Source organism: Pelodiscus sinensis, chromosome 5 (genome assembly GCF_052426305.1).
Source record: "Pelodiscus sinensis isolate ZL-2025 chromosome 5, ASM5242630v1, whole genome shotgun sequence".
In the NCBI taxonomy this organism is placed as follows: Eukaryota; Metazoa; Chordata; order Testudines; family Trionychidae; genus Pelodiscus; species Pelodiscus sinensis.
The window spans coordinates 60,173,131-60,194,185 of record NC_143056.1 but is presented as its reverse complement, the minus strand read 5'-3'; the positions used below and the strand labels follow the sequence as shown (position 1 = coordinate 60,194,185).

The 21,055-nt window shown below is 39.8% G+C and overlaps 1 long non-coding RNA gene across 1 annotated transcript in view; it reads left to right on the top strand.

The window, feature by feature from the left end:
* LOC106732083 (uncharacterized) overlaps positions 1-21,055 on the top strand; it is a 469,210-nt gene that overhangs the window by 276,910 nt on the left and 171,245 nt on the right. The gene's annotated exons all lie outside the window — the stretch shown is intronic.

The window sequence follows — 21,055 nt, the reverse complement described above, 5'->3', positions numbered from 1 at the left end:
TCTCAGATGGGACCTTTGTTTTACTTGGCTTTTGCTGCCATTATTTTCAAAACAGACAGCTTTAAAAAAGCCTCATTAATCTAGTTTTCTTTGGTAGGTTTCAACATGCTATAACATGGGATGCCTGAAAAAATCATTAGGGTTATTTATTTCCCAGAGTCTTGGTGCCTTTACATGCGCAAATGGCACAAAGCCAGCATTCTACTCAGAGAGCTAGTGTTTCAGTGTCTGCAGTCAGGAAAACAAATTAGGTAGGATAGCCATTTGTTTAACATAAGTAACTGGATGCATTTGGGCTTTGGTGGGCAGCACTCTTATGGAAGCCAACTTCACCTCAAAGTGGAACAGAAGTCACATAGGGTTTCAATTCATTCAGTCAGAAAAAACTACTAAATGCATTTTAAAACAACCATAAAAAAGCCAAAGAAAACCAAATTTTTAGTTTTTAAGCTCTCCACAGGTGGTGTTGCCCTTTATGAATTCTCCATTTCAATCCAAAGGAGAGGGAGATAATTTTTAAAACAAGATATTAGGGAAGGGGGTCATGATCAAAACCAAACTACACATTTTCACAAAAACATGCTCTGTTACTGCAAACACTCCAATTAACTGTAGGGTGTAGGTGGTAAACCCATTGATCACAGGTGTTCAGTATGTAATTCATCACTTCTTTGTGGGCCCAACTGAGCTACCCTTGCCCACAATGAGTAGTATCTCACTCCTCAAGTTGTACTACTGGCTTAATTAGAGCTACTATTCAGAATGACTAAAGGAATCAGAGTCTGATCCTATGTATTGTATTGGTGATTTCTATTTAATAGGTAACTAAAGAGTACTCTCACCTTACAGCTTATTAACCATTTTCTGAGATTAATAAACATTGAGACCAAAGGCTGAGGGTTTATAGGAAATAAATCCTGTAACTGAAGGCTCAGGAGCTGATAAGCCCAGAATACAGATAACAGCTGTTACTGAGTTAATAGGGAACACTCTCAAGATGTCGCTACAATGCAAAGATTTACACTCCCTCTTTTTGCCTCTGTGCTCTGTTGTTGTTACTATAAATCTTTTAGGCTCTGATAGACTATTACCCTCAGAACTCCTAAATCATATAATCACCAAAACCAGACCCATCTCAGTTTGTGAACTCCATCCTATAATGCTACCTGCAAATCCCTGTGGTCTGAATCCTTACTCTTAAGTGATTATAAAGCCGACTCAATATGATCATTTCATTTTTTGGATACCAAAGGAGAGGTATAGTAAATAATACAGTGTCTTGAAGTTGTAGCTGCTCATATCTAACAACAATCTGTTTCCTGTGTAAAACTGTAATACCTGATTCTGTCAGGCACTAGGGCCTTGGCTGCACTATAATGGAAGGTCAAAATAAGATATGCAACTCCAGCTACGTTAATTATGTAGCTGGAGTCGATGTATCTTAAATCATGTTTCCATGCCATTCACACAGCAGGAGGCCAACAGGAACAAATGCTCTTGTTGGCTTCCCTTGCTCCTTACAAACAGAGGAGTACCAGATGCCAGCTGGAACTGCCCTGAGTATTCATTGTGCGGGTCCATACTTGATCTGCTAAATCAAATGTCAAAAAAGATCAACCTCCGGAACATCGTTCTTCTGCACTGTGTATACGTGCCCCAAGCGTTTTCTGTGAGGTACAGAGAACCCTTAACTTCTAGTGCTTTTAGAACATGTAAAGGTGCTCAGTACCTGGTAACTTCAGGCTCTATAAGTCTTTAATACTTTAAAGCATGGTTCTACTCTGAAAAATAACTGTGAAATGGCATTGTTAGGTGGTATTATTTATTTGCAGAGAATAGTGCTCAGTTTACAATTTTTCTTCTGCCTGCTCTCAACATTCAATCTATGATTTGACAATCAAGCTGGATTTTCTTTCTTCTGAGTCAGCCCTGGTGTTGACAGCAACCAACGTGACATGCCTGTGATGACACCTGTGAAGTCCCATTGCTTCAGTGAGTTTGCACAGGTGTAGAGGATTAGCCCTAAAACTGGACTATAGTAAACAATTCTGACAATGAGGTGGTCACAAAATGAATTGTGCATCAAACCTCCCTCCCTTTCACCAACCGTTTTTAGTCCTTTTTGAGTGGACTACATTGTTGACTTCCTGCATCACTCCTCACACAGTCCAACCACCTTTAGAGGGGATATCTGGCCTGCAGCACTTCTGTTTCCCAAGCATGTCAATGCAACAGGACCATGGCACTTAGCAGCAGTTCCATTCTGGGGACCTGTGCCCAGCGAGTTAGTTAAAGAAATTCAAAAGCAGCATTTTCAGAGAGCATTATTTATTTATTCCCTCAAGCCCTTAGCAAAGGGTAACAATGATAAAAGCTATATGTACATGGCCCTTATTTACACAAGCTAGCAAAGAAAGTGTCAGTGCCCCTTGGCCCAGCTAAACTCCATCTCTGGAAGGGATGCTCTCTCCTGCTCACAGTGTTTCCTTGCCAGCCTTTCAGACCCAGTTGACACCCTGGGCAGTCTCAGTCAACCCCCACCCTTTTCTGGATCTGGAGGTGCTGTTATGGTTTTGTGTTTCCTTTGATCTCTCTCTTCTCAGCTTTGGCAAAACAGCCAGACAGGGACTCTGAAACAGCTTAGCTTGGTGGTGCTGCTAAAAACCACTGGGGGAAAAAACTGCAAATCCTTTTTATGGCAGAAGCCGTGCATTCGGTTGATATTATCACTTCAAGCCAGGAAGTGCTGCCACACCCCCAGGACGCCCACTTCCACTACTGCAGATAGGTATAGTCTCTTCACAACTATAAACATGGCTATTTTGTTTGCATGTTTTTGGGATGCTCCTAACATCTATATGTAGTGACTTTGCAGAGCAGAGATGCACTTAAAGCAATCATTTTGTTCACCCACAGGACAGTGAACAAACCAAAAGAAAATTTAGTGCTCAAATAGAATGGCTGTCTTGATAAGAGAAGTTTGTGTACATTGTCATTTCCTTCACATCTGTACACTGTGATCTGCCCACTTTCTATGCGTGTATCACGTAGAGATAGTCAGTCATGTGTCTTTTTGTTTGTATTCAAGTGTTGCATTTGTGGAACTGAATAATGTCTATGAATGTTTCTTATTCAGATAAATTGGCTGGATTGCATCCTAATATTTGTTACAGCTGGAGGTGTACCAAGTGACTGTGATAACCCTCAAAATGATTTTTCATGTTTTGGCATCTGTGTGATTTTTTTTATTTGATATTATGTGAGCAAAAAACATGAGACACCACTGACTTCCAAAGTATTTCTGTATGAATAGGAGCTTTATTTTAAAATTTACTTTAAAAAACTATTAGAATAAAACTACTGGATTAAAACTGTTTCTAAGCAGTGAAAGAAATACATTTAAAAAAACTGATAAAATGCAAACATTTTCTCACTTTAATTTATTAAAAATATAATAATATACATTAGGAAATGTCACATATATTGGGCCCATAGGGAAGGGGAAGTCTACGTGGATTTTTTTTAAACATAAATGTAACTTTAGTCAATTGTGAAAAGTACTTGACTGATAGTTCTCAAATTTGGAATGCTGTATCAAAACACAGCACAAATATGATATGAACGCTTTGTGTATGGCCCTAACAATTTGTTCAAACCCTGCTATGGAGGAAACCATATCTTCAAATAAAAGAGCAGTTCATTCTACATGCACATATAATGCTTGGCCTCCTTGCTGAGCATACCAACCAATGGGCCAGTTGTGTGTATGTTTATGGGCAAAAGGTCTTGCCTAGGAATTGAACTATGTCTAGTCATCTCCTTTTACAAAAGATGTTAAACAGCCATCAGATGACAGAAACTGTTGGTCACTGCTGATTTGGACTGATTTTTTTAAAGAAGATTCTAGACTTTTTCTATTTTAACTATCCTATTTTGTGGCTTTATTACCTTGAAGAACCAAACAGAAGTGGTTGATCAGTAAATCATCTTCTAAGCAGCTTAGTCAATGACAGACCCTTTGAAAGAGAAAAAAATACATGAAGAGCTGGTACACAGCACAGCAGTCATTAATTTTTCAAACCTACACATGAATGTAATTGGGGTGAAATTAGAAGTTGCTCCACCAAGAATTCCTGGGTTCACTCAACATTGAGAATAGTAAGGAAAATTGAGAAAGCCTATAGCAAAGTTTAGTTTGGCATGGGAATGCAGAACCAAGCAAGAGAGAACTCCAGTGGGAGATCCTGCTCCATCAGCTTATATGACAGCTAGAGTGAGCAAAGGAATTAGGTTACAGCAAGCCCGGAAATCAGTTAGGGGCAATGGTTAGCCCCAGTAGGAGAGCTTTCAGGCAGGAAACAGGAAAGACTGAGAGTCTGTTAACCCTGTTTTTAAAGTTCTCCTTTTATGAGCTTATAGACCGCGATTCTCATAGGTCTACCATCGAGCAAAGTATAGAAGTTTTTGTTTCTTAGGTTGGGACCCTATTTTCCTTCATATGTGCTCAAAATTTCTTAATGAGAGTTATATATGGTGAGGATAGATTGTCTGAACGAATTTCTCATGAAAGCAAAACTCCAGCTGTTTTTCTGTTCACACTAGTGACACAGGGACTGGAAGCTGCATTTTATATTTTACTCTCGGCTCTTTTCATACTTTTCCTGTAGGGTAGCAAAATTAAACCTGCCCAGGAAAAAGAATGAATAGTTAAGCAGTGAATAAACTGCAGCAGTCACTTAGGTCTCTTCAGTAATGACAATCAGTGTTAATTTCTTAATTCCAGTTCACAACTATAGCATGATAGAGTTCTGTCTTCCACAAATAGTAGAGATAAGCCAGGGCATGTTTACACTGGGGAGTTATTTTGAAATAACTCCCCTTATTTTGAAATAACAAGTGGGGTGTCCACACTACCAAGCTTATTATTTCAAAATAATAGACTGGTTATTTTGAAATAACTCTTGCTTTTCATGAGGAATAATGCTTATTTTGAAATAGTTATTTAACAATAGCAGTACTGTGGATGCTCCATTGCAGCTATTTCGAAATAATTACTCCCCAGAGTCGATCAAATTAATTATTCCCCACTGCTTTCTGGGGCTCTAAGTTGAAGTAGCGCTTCCACATTGGAAATGCATCTATAGTGTACCCTTAACTCGAAATAAGCTACGCAATTTGAGCTACGCAAATTGCGTAGCTTATTTCATAATTTGGAAATTGCAAAAGAAACCGCTATTCTGAAACGTCCCTTAATCCTTGTGGAATGAGGAGCATGTTATATTTTGAAGTAACAGGCTTGTTTCGAAGACACAGAATAGCTATTTCTGGATGCCTGAAGTAACCCGAAATAGCACTGCAGTGTAGATGTACCCTAATGGAGCCTGCCTCAGACTAATTTAGAGGCTTTCCTATAGTGTGGATCAGCTATTTCAAAATAGTTATTTCAGGAGTTATTTCAAAATAACTTATTTTGAACTATTTTCCTAGTATAGACATGCCCTTTGAGTGTTGCCAGCATACCCCTGGGCAATAACCTAACTTCATCCTCCTGGTGTCTTACAAAGGTAGAATCACATGTTTAATTCTTATACCCAATCCTTCTTTTACCACAAACACACAGAAAATGAAAAAAGATGAGCCTTTTAAAAGCAGAAGAGGGGGAAAATAAATTCCCAATCCTCCATATATATATATATATATACACACACACACACACACACACACAGTTTTATCAACAATAAATATAGTATTGAAACTAAATTAGAAGATGAACACCCTATATATGGATTCTTCCTTACTCCCAGCTTCAAGCTACCTTACATTCACTGAGGCCCAAATTTTCATATGAGTCTCCTAAATTATTTCCATACAATCTGTACATGCATCTATTTCTGCCTGTAAGTCCCAGTTTACATACACGGGAGTGGGGGTTTCATGCACAGCAGGATACATGCATCTGTTTTGAAGGTGACATTTAAACAGCCCTATGTGAACATTTGATCTTGAGTGTAAAATGTATATGGAATAAGTAAACATCTGTTCCTTGCTCTCCTGTGCCATGCCAAAAATGGGTGAACAGAATATTTGAAAATGTGTGAGTGGATGCCTACAGAATTTTTGCCTGTTATACACTGAAAATGTGTACGATACATTCAGACTCAAATGAAATGGTGGTGTCTATGTTTTCAGTCTTGAAACTAGTGTTTTATACTTTATAAGAAAATTGCTGAGTCCAAGTATAGTGCTACAATAGATATCATTTGAATATAAATTACATACAACATGTGGGTTTCCAAAATTCTTTTTTCAATCAAAAGTGTATTTCCTTTTGAAAACTCTTTCCCAATTTGGTTTATTAAAGTGTCTTCAGGATGAGAAGGTAAAAATAAACCAGGGAACAATTACTCCTTTCCAAATATAAACTTTTCTTTTACAAGCTGAGGTTAGAAACAATGAAAACTTTATTTCAGTAGACAATACTGACACTTAGAAGCCTGGAGCAATGTAGACTTTTGTGGGTCTGAACTGAAGGCAAGGTGGATGCGGGATCTAAATATGGAGGACTAGACTTTTCTGCTTACTATGCTGATGGACTAGGAAAAGAGAACAAAGGCTGCTTCTATCTCCTGGTGTGAACATTGGGTCAGGATCTCACTGGAGCACCAGGGAACACTGGGAGAATGATCCAGCATCAAGTTGGTCTCACATAATGGTCCAAAGGCAGCACTGTCTGCTAGGACAGATGTCTGCTTTCTCTGCTGACTGTGCAGTCAGCTAGATAGGAATACATAGTGCTCCTGTTCAATGGAGTAGGTTCCAAAGGACATCCCTATACATGCCACTTGTAACTTGTGCTTCTTAGAGCAGAGAACATCTTTGCCAACATCCCAGCTCTTCTTGGCAAAGCCAGCAGGAGACATAACCAGCAACATACACATTTATTTTTATTGAATAGCAATTTCAATATAAACGGTTACTATAGGAAACAGAAATTCCACATGCACAGAACAAAATGTGTTAAAAGATCGATCCAAAAATTTCCATGTGGAAATAAATTATAGATTGTAAATTGTAAGAGGTGTTTTAATTTTTTTTCTGTCTTTATAAGTGGCAACCATGTCAGTATTTATAATTTGTATTACAGTATCACCTAGAGGTCCCATTACTAATTGGGGCTTCAGTGTCCCAAGTGATGTACAAACAAAGAATAAAAGATAGCTCCTATGTACAGAGATGCTGTAATTAGCAGTTCTTGGGATGTTGCCACATCCCCTAGCTTGAAGTGGTTTCCTTATATACAGGGTTTACAGTTGGGTTCACTGGCTTTCAGCATCCCCCCTAAGCAAATTGTTCCAGCAGCCCTGCCTATGAATCTCAGCCTGTTTAATATTTCAGGGAGAAGATGTCTCCAATTTGTTAAAGTTGCTTATGTAATAACATAGGTTTCAGAGGGATAGTCGTGTTAGTTTGTTTCAGCAAAAACAAGGAGTCCCATGATAACTTAAAAATAAACAAATATATTAGGGCATAGGATTTTGTAAGATACAATTCACTTCCTCAGATGCCTGAAGCCAAAGAAAGGCAGAACTACAGAGATGGGAGTGTAATATCAGTGCTAATTAAATCGGGGTGGATGTGGATTATTTCCTACAGGGATGAGAAGGTGAGTGTATCTGAAGGAGCAGTTACTTATTGTAGAGAGAGCCATTCCATGTTTCTATTCAGACTCCTTCTGAAAGGGTTTAGCAGTTTCACATTGCACTATGGTTTTGAAATTATCAGGCAAAAAACCCTCAAAAACAGACTGCAATCTGAGAGTCAAATCCCAAAGTCCTTATTTAATCTTTATTCAAGAAAAACTATGAGCCTAGTGCATTGTCTCTCACTAATTGTCACTTCATATCCTCAGTCTTTCAGGGTACGGCTAGACTTCAGGAGTTTTTTGGGATACCTTCACCGCGTCCAGGAAACACGGGTGCTCTTCCACTTTCTTTGCGGAAGAGCAAACGCACTCCTTCAGAAGCCCCTGTATTCCTTATTCTACAAGGAAGAAGGGTGCTTCTGAAAGAGGCCAGTCTTGACAGGCCAAATGTCAGAAAAGCCTCTTCCAACAAAAGAATCGGAAAAAGGTACGCAAAATGCAGAATGCCTTTTGCGTACCTTTTTCTGACAAAAAAATTTTAGTCTAGCCATATCCACAGAGACTACCCCATCTGTAGGTTGCCATTCCCAAATCCTTGCCCACATGGCAGTTGTCTTTTATAGCTCTAGATGGATGCTAATTTTAGATAATTAAAGAGAAATGGTTCATTGATTCCCAGGCCAGAAGGAGCCACTGTGATAATCTAGTCTGATGACCTGTATAACACACAGCAGAAAACATCCTAAAACAATTCCTACAGCATGATTTATGGAAACACATCCAATCTTGATTTAAAATTGTCCACGATGGAAAACATCTACCATCGTCCTTGATAAATTGTTCCAGTGGTTAATTACTCTCATTCTTAAAATATTATGCCTTATTTCCTGTCTCAATTTATCAAGTTTCAACTTCCAGCCACTGGATCATGTTACACCCTTCTCTTCTAGACTGAAGAGCCTATTATTAAATAGATGTTGTCCCGCAGGTACTGATAAACTGTAGTTAAGTCACCCCTTAACTTCCTCTTTGTTAGGATAAATAGATTGAGTATAAGTCTATCATTGTAATACAGGATTTCATGTCATTTAATCATTGTCGTGATTCTTTTCTAAACGCTCTCCAATTTATGAAAATCCTTCTTGACTTATGGGCATCAGAACTAAATACAGTATTCCAGCAGCAGCCATGCTAGTGACAACTTCAAAGGTAATAAGCTCTTTACTTCTACATGAGATTCCCCTCTCTCAGCATCCCAGGATCACATTAGCTTTTGTGGCCACAGAGTCACATTGGGATCTTGTGTTCAGCTGATTATCCCTCCACAAACACCACATCTTTTCCAAACTCATGACTTCCCAGGGCAGACTCCTCTGTCTTGCCAATATGGCCTACATTCTTTGCTTCCAGGTGTATACATTCACATTATCTCTATTAACATGCATATTGTCTGCTTGAGCTCAATTCACAGTGTGATCCAGATTGCTCCGAATCAGTGAATTGTCCTTTTTATAATTTACCACTCCAATGTTTGGGTCATCTACTATATCTTCTGGGCCATTGATAAAAGTGTGAAATAGCATAAGGCCAAAAACCCTTGATCAGTTAGCCAATTTTATCCATTGGGGCAGGTAATCCCACTCCTGAGTTCCAGACCCCTGCTCAGTCCTCTAGCTGGCAGTCTCAGTACTGCAACTCTGGTCTTGCGTGCCCTTGCTAAGGTTTGAGCTTTTGTCCCTTGACTACAAAGGGCATAGGGGCCAGTTCCCCCTCATCAGCCTGGGCTGGATAAACAGTCCTCTCCAGCTACCAGCTGGATTATCCGGCTGCCAGGGAAAAGGGAGCCCAAACCCCCCCATTGGAGTTCGTCACCTCTCTCTTGCAGTCTCCAGCAATACTGCTGTTTTCTTTCTCAATTTTTCTGGTTTTCTCCCCCACCCCATCTGTTCTGATCTGTCACTCTCCTCCCTTCCCTGCAGGGAGGGCTTCTTTTTAAAAGGCTAAGTGGCAGCCTCAAGTGAGATCAGCTGGCTGTAATTAATTTACAACAGCCCTGTCTCCCTTACTCCTGATTAGCCAGGGCCCTTGTCACCTTTTAGAACTGCATTTCTCTCTCTCTAATCTAACCCTCTGGCCTGTCCGGCCTGACCCTGTCACACCATTTAATGTTGAACATTATAACTCTTGGGGGAGTGGTAGAAGATAGTTTGCTACCTTGTACTAACCTGGATCGTGCATTGCAGCTAGCTACATGACTAAAAAGAAGAAAAATGCTGTGTTAATTTAGGCATCAGAAGCTACTCCTGATTTTTGTATCAATGACATCAGTATACATGATATATATGGTTGTGCCAATTTTCTTCCACTATTTGATCTGAGGAAGTGGGTCTTGCCCATGAAAGCTCATCACCTAATAAACCATCTTATTAGTCTTTAAAGTGCTACACAGTCCTGTTTCTTGTTTCAGCTACACCAGACTAACACGGCTACATTTCTATCACTGTCAGAGTGGATATGTTAGTGTATCTTTAGTAATGAGAGACTCACATAGAAGGTCATAGAAACTGAATACTGTTAATCCACAGAAAAGATACAGCAATGGCAAGGGATGTGCCAAACCTGTCCTTGGAGAAACCACTTCTAGGCCCATTCAACATCTTAATTAAAATTGCCTACAAATGTGCTATAGAACGTGAGGCTTTTGTATGTGAAGTAGAGATCTGTCTGCTAGCAGACATACTAAGATTGTTGACTTATCGACATAGACCCAACAGCTCTCAAATGGTGGTGACTCTTGGTCAGTACAGAAAAATGAACTTTCTGGCTTTGTCTACACTGCAGGGCTTTTGAGCATGAAGCTTTTTGAGGAAGAGATATTTGCAAAAACTTCTTGCGCAAGAGAGCATCCACACTGCATGGACACTTATGCAAGAAAGTTCTGATGGCCATTCTGCGAATGGCCATCAGAGCACTGCTTTTTGTGATAGGCTCTTTTTGCACAAGAAGCCCCTGTTGAGCGTCCACACACACTGTTTTGCACAGGAACTCTTCCACAAAAAGGAGTTATGTCTCGTAGAAGAAGGTATATCTACACACCAAAAACCCCTCTGTTTTGTCAATTGACTGTGGATTTTCTTGCGCACAAACACACTTGAGGTGTGGACACTCTATGGATTTTTGCACAAAAAGTGCTGTTTTTGCACAAAAACCCTGTAGTGTAGACATAGCCTCTGAGAATAACTTTCCAGAAGACTTTTTTTTTTTTACTAGTTCTGCTTACAGATCAAAAACACAACCACTGCTAGCTCCAGGCAGCCTTGACGCAGCCAGAGCCAACAGATCCCTATCCATTTCGGCGCTGTGCTGGAATGGCTTTATCATAAATATAGTAAAACCTTTAGACCCTGCTCCTGCATTATTTCACCTTACAACTTCGTTGCAGTGACTTGAGCAAGTAAGAATTTCACCTGTGAGTTACACTGTACGTGTTGTCTTTCTCTGCCTTACATTGTCCCTATCCATGGCAATTTTTGTGTATTTTATGTGGCCTTGAGAGAAGCCCTTTGTGCTATGTTAAATTTGACCTTGGCAAGTTAGTATACTCCTGAATGTGTGGCAAGAAATCTAGATAGAGAATGTAGTTAGATAAGGGTGGTGAAAAGTGGGCACCACTGATAAGTATAGGCCAAATTTTTCAAAAGCTCTTAAGTTGCATTTTCAAAAGTAACATGTATACTTAGGAACCTAATTTTTTTTTTTACTTTTGATGAGATGAAAGCTCCTAAATGTGCCTACATCACATTTGAGGATGGAAGCTAAATGATTTAGGATCCTCAGTCTCATTTTCAAAAGTGACTTAGGCACTTAGGCGGTTAACTCTCATTTATAGTCAATAGAACTTGAGCTCCTATGTACCTAAGTCATTTTAGATAATAGTCCTAGGCTCCTAAAGCACTCGGGTGCTTTTGAAAATTTTACTCATCATCACATTTTATCCATCCAAAGCCCTTTCTTTGAGTCCTTCCCTGGTAGAAAGTTGGGTAGTAATTTTTGAACTAGATTGTGATGTGTTCTGGCCCTTTGCCTCTCTCTCTGTGGACTGAGCTATTGTCTGTAATGCTAAGGTTCTGCACCACCTGCCATTCGGTCACAGCAAAGGACACATGGTGAGTGTGGAGAGTAGGTATGGTTAATGTATACTCTTTAGGGACCGTTGCCATCTGGTGTATGTTAGGACAACCATTCCCAGACTTACACTGGGGCCAGTGGAAACCCACTCTTATAATTGTAACAGAGTTCCTGATAGCCTCCGCTCTCTGTTGTGCTGTGTAGAAAGGCAGTGCTGCAGAGATCCTGAACCATCATCTAAACCATTCACTGAAGCTGCTTCTGTATTATTAATAACTGAAGAAGCCTAAGAAGCACAAATTCTAATTTGGACCCTTTCACAACTAATTTCAAAAATACTGTTTTTCTTCAAGAATTTACTTCTGCAAGAAACACATTTTTCCTGTCAGAGAGCTGTTTATAGAATGTGCCTCAGAAGAGAAAAAAAGCAGCAAACAATGAGGGAAGAAATGGTAAAAGTCTAAACAAAAGAAACACAAATCATGAGATCCCTGAAAGCAGCTGTCCCTCTATTAAAATTCCTCAGGTGCAGTGCAGATTTTGATACGGCTTTAAACCTCTCCAAGGAGCCAGTTAATTATCATTGTAGCTGGCTAGCTAAGGAGAAGACTTTTGGAAATGTGCTGTTACTGTGGGTCACTTGGGCCAAACCAGGGCAAATTTTAGCTGATCTCTGACCTTTGAGGTTAAATGCCTGACCCCATCAGCACAACAGGAAGGCAAATATATCAAGATAGGTAATGAACACAATACTGGTTTAAACTGCACAAGTTCAACAGAGTCACACCAAAGAAAGTGAAAGGAGAATTTGGCTTTCTGGGCTGACTAAAAGGAATGTGTGAGAGAAATCCACTGAACAGGGATAAGAGTTTGTCTCCATTTTGTTAATTTCAGCAGCCTGCTCTGTAACAAAAAGCTTCTTATGCAACTTCAATATCCCTTTCTGATATTTGTCCATATTTTTTCCTGCTGAGAAATTTTGTAAAAGTACATAAAACCATAGGGCTGTGTCTACACTGGGCCACTTATTCCAGAAAATCAGCCGCTTTTCCGGAATAAGCTGTGAGCTGTCTACACGTTCCGGAAAAGCAACGATGCTCTACTGTACAAAATCAGCCGCTATTCCGGAAAAACTATTCTGCTCCTACTTGGGCATAAGTCCTTATTCCGGAACACTGTTCTGGAAAAGGGCCAGTATAGACAGCCCAGTAGTCTTTTCCGGAAAAAAGTCACGATCGCGAAAATGGCGATCGGGGCTCTTTTCCAGAAAAGCACGTCTACATTGGCCACAGACGCTTTTCCAGAAAAAGGGCTTTTCCAGAAAAGCAGCCTGCCAATGTAGACGCTCCTTTTCCGGAAAAACTGAAAACAGAATAGTATTCCGTTTTAAGCAGTTCCGGAAATTCATGCCAGTGTAGACACAGCCGAGGTGTCGATTTCCCCTCAGGCTTTTGCTCCACTACCCCAATCCCTGCCTCCGTTCCACCTTTTTCCCCATGACCCCACTTCCGGTCTGCCCCTGTCCGGACCTCATTACCCCCAATTCCCTCAATGCTCACCCCTGCCCTGCCAAAATTTTGCTCTTTTTCCATCCCCCATTCCTGCCCCGCTGTCTCCCTCCTGTTGCACTCCATCCTCACTCTTCCCTTTCCCTCCTGGAGCTTTCTGAATGCTGTGAATTAGCTCTTCATGATACTCTAGAAGTGCTGGGTACCCACTTCTGCAGAGGAGATGGTCAGTGGATGAGAGACACAAGGGGGCGTGAGCTTGGCTGCTGATTGGTAATTAGCACTCACTAATTTTTCACTGTGGATGTTCAGCAGAGAACCCATAGAGTTGGCACCTATGCATAAAACAATAAACATATCTGATCAAGAAATTTCTAATCCCACCGACCAATCTGCTTCACTTAATGGAAATGATGGGATGATTTAAAGCCATGGTAAATTACAGGATTACAGCTGTTTAATCAGCATAGAGGACAGTCCGCTAGAAAGCTGAAATTGCCATGAAAGCATAGTGCCAATGTTTTCCACAGCTAGCTCACAGTATCAGATGCAAATGAAACTGTGTGGTCTGTGTTTTGAAGAACAGAGAGCGTTTTGGGGAAGATATGACTTTAATTGTCTTCTCCTGTGCTGTGAAGCCACCATATAACAAGAAGGCAGGAAGGATGGAGCTGAAACTTTGGAAGGTATTTTGCAAAATTAAGGCTTGTTTTGAACCTGTCACATGCACTGTAGTGTTCTGCAGCTCAGGCTGTTGAACTGTGCCAAGCATTCCTTAAGATTTATAGATACTTCCCCCCAAACATGTAGACCATCATGCTTGCTTTTACAGATTTTCCAGTATATGACTGCAATATAGAATGCATGCTGAGACAGACTTAAAATATGGCCAGAGTGGGCAATAATTTTTTGCCAGGGGCTATTTCAGAAATTTTTGAAGTGGCTCCGGGCCACACCGGAAGGAGCTGGGCCTCAAGTGGAAGGTGTGGGGCCAGGATACTTCCCTGCTACCGCATCCACAGACCATGATTGGTCTGGGGGCAGGGAAGCAGCTTTACCCCTCACCCCAGAGGTTCCCACTAGGCACCCATGCCCCTGGCGGTGGAAGAAGACTTTGTGTGTTCCCCCTTCTGCTCCCAATCAGGTCTTGGGGGTGGGGGAGCGTGCAAAGTCTCCTCCCACCCTGCCAGTAGCGTGGGGCACTTCTAAGCACCGAGTGCTCCTTGCAGGGTGGAGGAAACTTCACGCACTCCCCCCGCCCTTAGGCCAGTGAGGGCTTGGGAGTGGAGGAGCATGTAAAGTATCTCCCACCCTGCCAGGAGCAGCTCCTGGGGTGGAGCTGCGGCAGGGCTTCTGTGGGTCGGATCAACCCACTTGGCAGGCCGGATCTGGCCCGCGGCGGCTCTTTTGCCCACCCTTGATGTAATGGCTCAAGGATGGAGTTAGTGATGAATCAAAGGTGGAAAAGAGATAGTGAGTTTGTATGAGTTGAAAATCATTTAGGGTGAAGAAGTGGGATGATTTCGCCCCTCTCCAAAACTTTTATTTGGCTTTACTCAGGGAATTTCCCATTGTGATTAATAAGAGTAAGGATTTCTGCATTTTGTTCTCCATTTCTGCTTAATGCATGACGCTTGTGATCACAAACATCCATTTTATAGTTTTTCTTAATATTGCATCAGCGTGAGATCTGACAATGAGCTAAGCTGACTTAAAAATGAATTGTTGGAATTCCTCATCCAGTCCCATGGGAGATCTAAAAGAAATGTGGTTGATGTGCTGAAATAGGACCGTGGGTGAGAATATATACAACACCCAGCCCATAAGTTATCAATACTCTTCATGTTGTTTTTTTTAAGTTGAAAGCTAGCACAAAACTGACATGCCTTGTGGGGATACTCATGCCAGGTCAATATGGAGATAATTGGTGGGTCAGCGTAATGCTGAGATTCATTATACTGAATTTGGCTCAAAGCCATGTAATATAAATGGTCTCAAGTACAGTGGGGGAGGTCTAGGTTGGATATTAGGAAAAACTATTTCACTAGGAGGGTGGTGAAGCACTGGGATGGGTTACCTAGGGAGGTGGTGGAATCTCCATCCCTAGAGGTTTTTAAGTCTCGGCTTGTCAAAGCCCTGGCTGGGATGATTTAGATGGGGTTGGTCCTGCTTTGGGCAGGGGGCTGGACTCAACCTTCTGAGGTTTCTTTCAGCCTTATGATTCTATGATAGATTTGATTTCCTATGCTTGAGGGTCTGTCAACTCTCAAATATTCTAAAAATTGAAAAGAAAATCAAAACAGCATTGTTGCTCTTTGAAATTACATATTTCTTGGTTTCTGTTATTTCCATTCCAGTTCATCTGATGAAGTGAGTTTTACCCACAAAAGCTCACTTCAATATATTTTTGTTAAGTCTCTAAGGTGCCACAGGACTACTCATGGTTTAATCAGAATGATTGCAAACCTCTATCTTCTTCTGACATGCTATTTCATTTGGCTTTGTTTTGTAGCAGGAGGTCACAGGACCTCAGATGACTTATTAAATAACTCTGCTTGCTGAAAACAGCTTCACCTAAAAGTCTAGCCCTACAGGCTAGTTACAAATATTGCATCAGTGAACAGAGAGCAAACTCTGTAGTGTGAAATCCCTTGGTCCCGTTGCTCTATTGACACAATGATTCAGTCTATGTTTATAGAACATATTGTAATATCCATAGTGCACAAATATTTTTAATATTTTCCATGTGTTCAGAAGGACAGAGTTTTGCTTTGGCTATGCCTTGCTTCTTAACTTGGCTTTGCTAAAATTTTAAAATATCTTTCTGTTTGTATATATCTGTCTTTACATAACCTTTGAGGGTGTTCATTATTAAGGTTGCATGTCCTCACTAAACATTTTGAAAATTATTTTATAACTGTAGGATTATATATTCAATCTAATATCAAAAGTTATGAAATGATCTATTATTTTCCCTGACATTAATATGGGACAAGAGCCACTTGAAACAAGACTGAAACCACCAGACTCATTCCACACAGGTCATTAAAAGCACAAGGATGGGCTCTTCATCTCTCTTCCTTTTCCTTCTCCCTTTCTCTGTTTGTCAGTCTAAAATAGGGTTTCTCAAAGTGTGCCATGAGCCAGCTTTGGGAAAGCCACTAGCGGGTCCATACTGCTTTGTTTACCTAAAGTCTCTGTACCCACAGAACCTCACAAATCCCATTGGGTCTGGTTTGCTGTTTCCAGTCAAGGGGAGCCACAGGAAGCAGTGCGGCCTGGGCCGCCACTTCCCACAGCTCCCATTGGCTGGAAATAGCAAATCGGAACCAACAGGAGCTATGAGGTTTCATTGCATGGAGCCTTGGCATAAACAATGCAGCATGGGCCCACTAACGGCATTCCCAATGTCTTCCATCATTCTAAAACTTTGGAGCCAGTAAACAATTTAAAAAATACCATTTTAAATACACAAATTAAAATAACATTGTGCCTTCAATGTCAATTAAGTTGTTATTGCTAAGGAAAATGTTGTTCACTTCTGATTAACTCAAAGATTCTTGTTTGATATCATTTTGACCCACTTTCTCAATTTTGATCATATAAAATGCCCAAAGATCAACAGTTTGTGAACTTCAGGCTGTTTTTCAGTTGGCATTCATAATATAGGAGAACAGATGAAGCAAATCAGCACTGTTTTTTATTTCTTTTCCTGATTTTTAAATTAATAATAACGACATATACAGATTCCCTTTTTTATCAGATATCTTCATTTAAACACTATAAAATAGGAGAAAATATATATATTTGTTGCCAATTGTTCAGGTAAAGCAGAAAAGTAGAAATATTTCATGTTTCTTTCACTAAATGAGCAAGATGCATGAATGTAGTCTAACTGCCATAATTAGAATTCCCCTTTTAAAATAGTGCTATTAAAATTGTATATGAACTTTCCTATCACTATTTTTATAAGGACACATACATTTAATATTAAGTAAGTTAACAGCAGTTGGGTTGATTCAGATGAAGGCCACAAAAGACCATTAAATAATTATTAATTCCCAAAAGAGTATTGCAAAACAGACCACCATTGATTTTTAAGAACCTGAAGAGATTTGCAAGTTCAGCTTTGAGCAGCACCCACATTTTGTACGCTATTCGAACTGCAGAGCCATATTCTGTTATGAAAACCTGTCCTGAACAGTTCAGATTTTCCAGCGACAGAACTCCTTTCTTTTCATATATTGTTACTTTCATTACCAGGCCTATCTGGAATCAAGAAGTGCTTGCAGAGTCTTGCAAAAATGGGAAGAAAGTGAACCACATTGCTTTTCAAACTTCAGAAAAAGTTCCATTGGGATTCAGTTTGAGTTTTGGGAGAAGGCGCATATTGTTTATTATTTTATTTGAATTGGTCCACCCAGCTATTCAACACTTTTACCTATCTATCATTGCAGTTCGTCGGAAAAGGGTGGGGAATTGTAGCATTGAGCTGAGATGAAAGACACCAGCAGGAAGTAATTGCCTTTGATTAGTGAGTTTGCCTCTAGCCCCGTGACTTGGTTAGATAGCCCAAAGCTCAAGAATATACCAAGTTAAGGCCAAGGCTCTCAGTAAAGTTGCCAGCTGTGTCAGTCTGAATGGCTTCCCCAACACTTTGTAAAGGATTTTTGTTAATGACTGTCTCTCCTTGTGTAATTAACTATCCTTATTTTGAAAGTGTACACCAAAAGTCTTAGGACTCTATTAATCCCAGTGTACTTAACCCTATATCAGCATGCAAATTCAAATTCAAATTCAAATTCAAATTATGCAATGACCCTTAGACCTGAAAAAAAAATTCAGCCAAATCATAATAGCACACCATATCAGAGCTACTTTTATTGTTGTGGTTAATAACACTATTAATAATAATTACTAATGACTAATAGTAGCAATAGTAATAATAATAATTATTATTATGTTAATTATTATTTTTAATTTTATTATTTTGCACTGAATTCATGATTCCATTCACAAACCCAGCTTTTTAATTAGTGAGCATATTCCAGGGCCACTGCATGACTACAATTTTAAAAGAGTGTAATGCTGTTAAATCAATGGTCTTACACTAGTATAAAAGTGGAGTGTCACAGTGAAGAGATGAATCAGGATCTTCCTATCAATGGTAACCTCTTATTAATTTTACTTTAGCCCATTATTTTGTCTGTGGCTAAAAGTTCTTAGAATGCCTTTACTGACAGTGTACTATGTGCACTCATAGAATGTGCAGCTTCCCTGAAGTACAGATGGACTGCTCAGTAACAACATGAGGATATATGTCATTAGGCCATCAGGTGCCACTATTCTATCTAGAGTGCGCCAAAGGAGTTAAGATATTGATTAGTAAGCAAACCATTAGTATTTAAATATTAACCCCTCTACTCTTTTTTTAAAAAAGGTTGGTTTCTTTCTTTCAATTGTGTTGAGCTGACATTACACACTTTAATTGACTATATATACTACTTAGAATTTTGTTATTAAGTCCAATTTCCCTTGGGGAAATTATCTGGCTGAACAATAATAGAAAATGGAAATCAGTTGTTGCCAATACAGCTCTAAAATACTCCTCATACTCCACCCTGAGAAAAGTCGGTTTTCATTAAGCACTGGCGGAAAAAGATAGTGGAATCATTACAAGGTCTAAAACCTTTCCAAGTTCATTCAAGGAAGCTTTGACTTAAATAGGGCTTGGGTCACACCAGTTCAACTTAAAAAACAAAACAACCTATCGCAACTTTTTAAGAGTGTGCACTGGCCTTGTTGAATCTGTTTTAGCATTTCAAAGCAAAAATTCTGATAGAATTCTTAAGAAAGAGATTCCTCAGTTTGAGGTTAAGCCTTTATCAGAAGATGCCCAAGCACAGGAATGTATATCATTCCATACCCATATTTAATGTTTAATGTTTACATTTTGATTAAATATGAACTTGAATGTTCTGAATTTTTTAAACAAGAATTAGATTAATAGATATTAAAGTAAAAAGGGAGTTTGAAGAACAGCTAGCCAAAAACTCAAAAAGTAATAGCAAAATGTTTTTTAAGTACATCTGAAGCAGGAAGCTGGCTAAACAACCAGTGGGGTCCTTGGACGATCGAGATACTAATGGAGCGCTCAAGGATGATAAAGTCATTGCACAGAAGCTAAATGAATTCTTTGCTTTAGTCTTCATGGCTGAGGATATTGGGGAGATTCCCAAACCTGAGCCATTCTTTTTAGGTGACAAATCTGAGGAATTGTCCCAGACTGAAGTGTCATTAGAGGAGGTTTTGGAACAAATTGATAAACTTAACAGTAACAAGTCACCGGGACCAGATGGCATTCACCCAAGAGTTCCGAAAGTATTCAAATGGAAAATTGTGGAATTATTAACTGTGGTTTGTAACCTAGATTTTAAATCAGTTCCGTACCTAATGACTGAAAGATAGCTAACATGACGCCAATATTTAAAAAGGGCTCTAGAGGTGATCCTGGCAATTACAGACCGGTAAGTCTAATGTCAGTACCGGGCAAATTAGCTGAAACTATAGTAAAGAATAAAATTGTCAGACACATAGATGAACATAATTTGTTGGGGAAAGTCAATGTGGTTTCCATAAAGGGATTAATTTAGCTACAACTACTCAAGAGAGAGATCTTGGAGTCATTGTGGATAGTTCTCCAAAAACATCCACTCAGTGTGCAGCGGCAGTAAAAAAAGCAAATAGAATGTTAGGAATTATTTAAAAAGGGGTAGAGAGTATTGCCTCTGTATAAAACCATGGTATGCTTACATCTTGAATATTGCATACAGATGTGGTTGCCTCATCTCAAAAAAGATATCTTGGCATTGAAAAAGGTTCAGAAAAGGGCCACAAAATGATTAGGGGTTTGGAACGGGTCCCATATGAAGAGAGATTAAAAAGACTTGGACATTTCAGTTTAGAAAAGAGGAGACTAAGAGGGGATATGATAGAGGTCTATGAAATCATGACTGCTGTGGAAAAAGTGAATAAAGAAAAGTTATTTACTTATTCCCACAATATAAGAACTAGGGTATGTCTACACTAGCTCGTTAATTCGAGCTAGGTAGGCAAATCAGGCAAACAGAGTTGCAAAGGAAGCCCGGGATTTAAATATCCCGGGCTTTATATGCATGTTCCCATCCGGCCGCCATTTTTAAATCCCCTTTAATTTGAATGAACTGCCCGTGGCAGTTTAAAGTTAAACTACACGCAGCAGTTTAAAGTTAATCTACACGCAGCAGATTAACTAAATCCTTAAGGACTTAGTTCGGATTAACTTTAAACTGCAGCATGTAGCTGCGGACAGTTCGGTCGAACTAAAGGGGATTTAAAAATGGCGGCCGGATGGGAACATGCAAATAAAGCCCGGGATATTTAAATCCCGGGCTTCATTTGCAACTCCGGTTGACTGATTTGCCTACCTAGCTAAATTAACAAGCTAGTGTAGACGTACCCCCAGGGATCCCCAAATGAAATTAATAGGCATCAGGTTTAAAACAAGCAAAAGGAAGATTTTCTTTACTCAGCGCACAGTCAACCTGTAGAACTCCTTGCCAGAGGATGCAGTGAAGGACAGAATTTTAACAGGATTCAAAAAAGAGCTAGATAGCCATTGATGGACCTAACCTCCATGAATCTATCAGCCAGGATGGTAGTAATGGTGTGACTAGCCTCTATTTCTCTGGAGGTGGGTGACAGGGGAGTGATCATGTGAGGATTACCTGTTGTGTTC